The following is a 6696-nucleotide window of genomic DNA, read 5'->3' on the forward strand; positions in this document are numbered from 1 at the left end:
ATTTACTTTAATTCGCCAGCGGCTCCTTGGTGACATTACAAATCAACATTTCTGAAGCAGAAACTGCAATTTACTGCAGATTATTCACAGTCAGAGACACCTGAGCATTGCATGTTGCACGAGAGACGGAGTGACTGAAGGAGGTCACAGGAAAAGATCAGCAGCAGCTCGCATGGTTAAAGATAGCAAAAATGAAAACATAAACAGCTAAATTAATCCACTGTAATCAATAAAACTGATTACAAATGCAAAAAAGTCTATATAAAACGGGTATTAAAAACATAAATCAATCTAAGCAACCTCTTTAAGAAAAACAAATGACACTAAGTTGTCACCATGGTGTCTGCTCTTTGTTATCTCTAATCTGAAACATTCAGCCTGCAGCAGGAGTGTTAAAAATAAATATATATTTAAAAAGATTTTAATGGAAAAATTACCAGAAGGGATGCAGAGGAAGAGGAGCAAGGACAATGGAGCATCTTCGTCATCCTGTTAGTCTCTTACAATTACATTTCACTGCTGACTGGAGCCTTGAGAAGCCCTCACTTCTGTCAAATCTTTTCTCTTTCTTTATGAAGACTTCACAGCGTGTTTCTCATTATTAACTATTATTAAACCCATGATGCTGGTTTCCTTTCTTCGCCCAGCGCTGGCTTTTGTTGCAGCTCTCCAGATTAAGAGATGAGCGATCCTGTCATCTCCTGTCCTCCAGGAAGTGCTCGGAGAAACAATGGCGGCTCGTTTGAAAATACTCCAGTTTAAATAAACAAAAAGTTAAGCAGGTTTCAGGGGCTTTTTTCGGGTCTGACCTGCTAATTCTTAATTCTTCTAACCCTAAATAAAATTAAGGAATCACAAGATTTAAGCATCAAACTTCATGTTCCTTATATTTATCTGACTTATAGTTAAGTAGAAAAAGTCATGCATCACAGTAAATGCTGGTTTATCGACTGCAGGAGTGATGAATATTTTATTTTATTCCATTTTTTAGTGTCTCCCCAGAACAAAATCATCCATTTTTTTTGGTGCATCTGTAGTTTTATTGTGGAGTTATTCTCGCAACAAATCAATTAAATGAATAATAAAATAAAACAAGGTCAATAATTTCCATTTGCATGATTTATTGTTTTTTTCTTCTCCCTCTTTAATGACAAAAATGTTCAGTCTGGTCGTTTGGTTTTCAGCCAGCTCGTTTTTTAGAAGGACAATTTTATTTAGAGAGACTTGATGACGAATTTTATTTGTTGTTTCTGTTGTTTTGTTTATTTATTTTGGATATTTAAAATGTCTCCCAGTTCCAGTGTTAAATGCTCATCAGAATTTAAAGCTTTCAGAATGATTTCTTGAGTTATTATTATACAATTATCATTGCATTATTTGAAAATTGTGTCAAAACGACAATAAAATCGTTCATCGCAATAACTTTTGGAACAATTTCTTAACCAGCTAAATTTGTCATCCTGTCACTCCTCCGTAGAACAGCGATGGGTTTTTGTGTTTGGTTTTTTAGCTAAAAAGTTTTGCTTCATTCGTTCCAAACTGTTCAACGTGTCCAGAGTAGAAAGTAAAACTTTTTGTTTTAAAACCTGCAAAAAAAATATCCCACGATACAATTCTTAAAATATTTTCTTTTAAATACTACAGAAGAAATGAAGTCACACATTACTGTTCTTTCCCTTTATGTTGCCGTGCACTGCTGCTCAGATGGCTGAAAGAGGGTTACTCCACTTAAAGTGTTTGTTTTTAATAGAAAGACAAATTTGGCTGCTTTTAAGCATCTTTGATGCCAAAACAAGCAGCGCAGTTGGAGTAAAAATAAATTTTATTAAGATAATGCTGCAGTTGTGACGCTATAACGGTGTGTGTGTGTGTCAACAACTCAAACTAAATAGATAATTACAGTAATTAAATGTGTGTTACTCAAAAAGGAAGAAACAGGAAAAAGGAATCATCTTCTGCACAAGAAGCACATTTACTTGAAAATGAAACTGTTTGTTTGCTCAAGTCTATCCAGGAAAATCTAATTAACAATAAATAGAGCAGATGGAATAATTGTAATAATTGTAGCTTTTTTAGTCATAAATAAAAACAGTGGGATCATCTTATACATTTCTGTCTCGATACCCTGAAATATTCATACTCAGGTTTATGATGCGCTGATAAAAGCGATATTTTTAGGTTTTTTGTTCATTTTAATGGGACATATGGCTTCCCACAAGGCGCAACCTTCTGTCCAGAGCTTATAAAAAACAAATAAATAAACAAATTTCATATCAGTTGTGCCTTGACTACCCTTCTAGAAAGCTGTGCACTCTAAGTGCGTGAGAAATTTTAAGATTAATCTCACAAAATTATTAGAAAAATTCTGAGCTAAAAAGTAAAAAAAAAAAATTTGAAAAAAACTGAAATTTTCGACAAATCTCATAAATTGTCTAGAAAAAACAACAAGAAAATTACTTAGTTTGAAAAGTCGAAAATATACTAGAAAAATCTCAGAAATTTTGACGTTCAACTCAGAAATATTTTAGAAAAACTAAAAAATCTCAAAATTTCTCTCTGTTTTGGCAGAGATTTACTCCGTATCCTTACATTTCTATCTACAATGTCCCCAACACCCAGTCTTACATGTTGAACAAAGATTGATGTAAGAGCATAAATTGCAGGCATTGTTTCAAATCATGGATCTCTATAAAGTTCTGAATAACAACATGAAGATTGATGGCAATATTAGGAGAAGAGCAAACGCAGCACTAGCATGTTCAGATCTTGTGTTTTAATTCCGGATTAGCGTATAGGCTGTTCCTAATTTTACACCCACTGAAGCACGCAGGATTTACTTCCCTCCCTGCAGATATTTTCCCCAAATTATCCCACTGCGCTGCAACGTGGAGACCTCAAAGGATTCTCGGGAGGCTTAAGACGCACGGCGTGTAATTGTAACCATAATTACTGTCGACATCCAGAGTTCAAATCCGACTCAACACACCTCAGTCTGTCATCGCATGTCAGTCTCCACCCAAATAAAGTATTGAGGCTTGAAAGGGAGCCACTGAAATGTGGCTTTTATCCTGCAGGAGAGCCAGAAAAACCCCACGAAACAAGTTCTCGTCCAGAGAGAAGTGGGAAACTCCATCTATATGTTGCAAAACCACACACACACAGAGAGGGATGGGAGCTGTAGACGTCCTGAAGCCCCTCATGAAAACCAAACCATCATCCATCACACGTTGCTCGGCTGATTCTTAGAAACCCACAGCTTCAAACTGGGACCAGTCTCACAAAACACACACGACAGCACCACGCTCCTCTGCTGCTCGGCGTCCACCAAAAACATCTCCAGCAGAAATCAATAAAACATAATTAATCTTACCTCTCTTTCGCCCTCTTGCTGCCCCTCTGCCTGTGAGGAGGGTTTGCCCACCGACCACCGCTCAGCTGGACGTGTTGGCGGAGACCCCAGTGAAATAATGTAGTCCCGGTCGAGGCATGAGGAAAGTGAGGAGAGCAGCAGCATGAGGAGCGCGGCGCTGCACCGGCGGCTCCGACACTGACATATCAGAGCGATGCTTTCTGTAAAAGGAGCCTCGGCTCAGTCACATCGGCAGCAGCCAGCAGAGGAGGTGTCAGAGCTGGATTTATCTCCTGGAGACAAACTCAACTCATGACAGCGTGCCTTTCTGTATTTTCTTCTGCCTTACGTCTAAATATTAACTTTATTCTTTTTTTTTATTTGCTCAATAGATTTAGTTATTAATAAACTACTGCAGTCATTAGCTTTGTGTACTTTTTTCCGCAGAAATACACCTGATTAGCTCCCAGATTTCTCCTATTCAAATTGATTCCTACGTTAGAATTTCTCTCGGACCAATCAGCAAGCAGGAGAAGTTGTGAATGATGACGTCGATTTTCTGCGCCGTAGTCCGCCTGCAGTTTTAGCGATGACAAAGCTTTTCGGTCCGTGTTGGGCGCGCTTTCAAATGTTGAATTAACATCAACGGCCATCTTGTTCAGCTCGTAAAATTTAAAACAAGGAGCCATCATTTCTCAAAAGCCGAGAGCCCAGCATGTCTGTAAAACGCAAGTAGCTTAGAAAAAGGCTAACTTGCTAACGTTTGCCCGTGTGTTTACCTGCTGTCCACACTCCAGTTCGATAGGTGGCGGCAACCAATAAAATTTAAGAACTTTACCCGGTGACGTATGTGGGCTAAACGGAAATGTGGCAGCTCTACTCTAAAACAACCTAATCAAGATTACAGCCTACAGACGTTCAGTTTGTAAAGCAGAAGGGTCACGTAATGTTAACTAGCTTAACAAATTGACTGATGCTATCCTAGCATGTCAAATAATAACACGTACCTTCTCCGTAGTCAAACAGGTACCATTCCACAGAATTAGTAGCTTTTGTCCAGTTTTGAACAAGCCTGGCCATTGCGTTCCTGTGCGATGACGCTGGAATAAAAATCTCCTGTACGGATTTCTCCGAGGCCCAATCAGCGAACAGAAAAATAAGTTGCGAATGATGACGTCGTTTTTCTGCCTGTAGTTTTAGCAACGGCAGCGGAAGGGTGTTTGACGCAATCCCCAGTGGGTCATTAAAGCTTTTATCATCTTTACCTCCAGATCCAATTCACTCAGTGCCAAATTTTGATCCATACTCCATTTATGTTGATTATGATTGCCTTTTTTTAAGTAAGAAAACAACCAATAAAATGTTAAGAAAGATTCTATTACGAGATGTTGTTTTTTCACCAGCTTGTATATTTTATTGGTCCAGCATTTTGGAAGAATTGGAAGTGTAAATTGGAAGTGGACTTGGATACTCCTAAAAAAATACTTAATAAACAATAAAGTAAGAGAAATTTCTTATAAAATTATTCACAATGTTTATCCTGTTAAAGCATTTTTGATAAAAAGATATAAATGGGATTTGGACCCTATGTGTACTTTTTGTAAAAATAATGAGGAAAAGCTTGTTCATCTTTTTTGGGATTGTAATTATACCAAAATATTCTGGAGAGATATGTCAATTTTTTTTCATCAAAAAAATCTCAATATTACTTTAACAGATAAGGATATTTTGTTTGGGATGGAGAAATGTGAACTTGTCAAAACAGAATTTTTATATGTTGTCAACTTTTTTATTATTTATGGTAAATATCATATTCACACCTCCAAACATTTACAACAAAAACCTAATTTCCAGATTTTATTATCTTCTATTAATATCTATTTAGAATCCTTAAAAATCAGCTCTAATGCTAAAGCCATTCAAATCATAACTGCCCTTAAAGAACTGCAACCCTCGAGCACCGATTTGATTTTGACATTGTAAAATAATTGTTCTATGTTCTGTAAAGCCCATTTATGTTGTATCTGTTTGTAACTATTACTGTTCTATGTTGTTCACATATGTTCTTTGTTTGTAATAAAATAAAATAAAAAAAATTTTAAAAAACGGCAGCGGAGGAAGTGAACAAAGCCGTTCAGTTGTTTACAAATATTGAATTGACAGCCATCTTCTTCTTTTTATGACAGTTGACAGGCTGGAATGGAGTGTAGCTTGGAATGCTAACAAATTTTGAAGCAAAAAAATATTGGTCTCCTTGAGGTATTTTAATGAAATGCAATAAGTCAGAAGTAGAATGTTTGTCTGAAACGTCTTGTCTTGTGATCTACGTACCATTTCCCTTCCCTCAATAGAATATTTGGAACAGAACAATAAAACATGTCTCACTGTCTCTTTTTGAAAACAAGAATAAAACTTTCCTGTAGGACTTTTTTCCCCATTTGAAATATTGTTCTATAATAATGTCTTCAGATGTGGAGGAGCTCAATCTTTTCACAGATTATCTGTTTTTTAAATTGTCACAACATGGCGACAATTTCAGCAAATATGTAAACAGCCTATTTTTTATGAAAATGACAAACTTAAAATCATTACATTTCAGTCAATGTTTTCCCTCTTCTTTGAATCAACCTTAAAGTTACTAAATCTACCTAGAAATGCAAACGGTACTAAATGAAATCTGTTTCACAGGATCAGATACAAAACGAGAGAAAATAAAGATCGCCTTGTGCTTCTGCAGTAAATTTATAAGTATATTTAAAAGATGCGTATTAATCAACCTGATTGTGTTCTTGTTTCCTTTTTTTTACTACCGTATTTCCCGCACTATAAGGCGCATAGAATAGACGCTACAGTAGAGGCTGGGGTTACGTTATGCATCCATTAGATGAAACTGCGCTAAAGGGAATGTCAACAAAACAGTCAGATAGGTCAGTCAAACTTTATTAATAGATTACAAACCAGTGTTCTGAAAACCCCGTTCATTCCCAAAATGAATAAACAGCTGTTTTATTATTTTCCCGAGGTAAAGTCAGTGACGTGGTATTTTCGTGACACAGTTTATCTTTTAACAACAGCAAGGTATAACATATAGTGGAGGGGAACTTTTCCTCCATTCAATAAACACGTAAAAAACAGTCTGATACTGTTACGGTAAATCAAACGTTAGTGCAATCACAATATAGATCCACTTCCGCTATAACCATTGATTCGTTCATATTAAATTCTCTCGCTGCTGCTCTATTCCCGTGTTCTACTGCGCCACTGATCGCCTTGAGCTTAAACTCTGCGTCGTAAGTGTGTCTCTTAATAGGAGCCATTTTAGGGTCTTTACACAAAACCCAGCGTGC

The 6696-nt window shown here is 36.7% G+C and overlaps 1 protein-coding gene across 3 annotated transcripts in view; it reads right to left on the reverse strand.

Moving 5' to 3' along the window:
* drp2 (dystrophin related protein 2) overlaps positions 1–3628 on the reverse strand; it is a 270780-nt gene extending 267152 nt beyond the window's left edge. Inside the window, exon 1 of one of the 3 annotated variants that reach the window (XM_028008994.1) lies at positions 3371–3628. The gene's annotated coding sequence lies outside the window, so the exon portion shown is untranslated. The remainder of the gene's footprint in view (positions 1–3370) is intronic. The other 2 variants (XM_028008992.1, XM_028008995.1) reach the window with 2 other exon arrangements.
* Between the last annotated feature and the right edge of the window lie 3068 nt (positions 3629–6696).

This window comes from Xiphophorus couchianus, chromosome 23, assembly GCF_001444195.1.
Source record: "Xiphophorus couchianus chromosome 23, X_couchianus-1.0, whole genome shotgun sequence".
Taxonomy (NCBI): domain Eukaryota; kingdom Metazoa; phylum Chordata; class Actinopteri; order Cyprinodontiformes; family Poeciliidae; genus Xiphophorus; species Xiphophorus couchianus.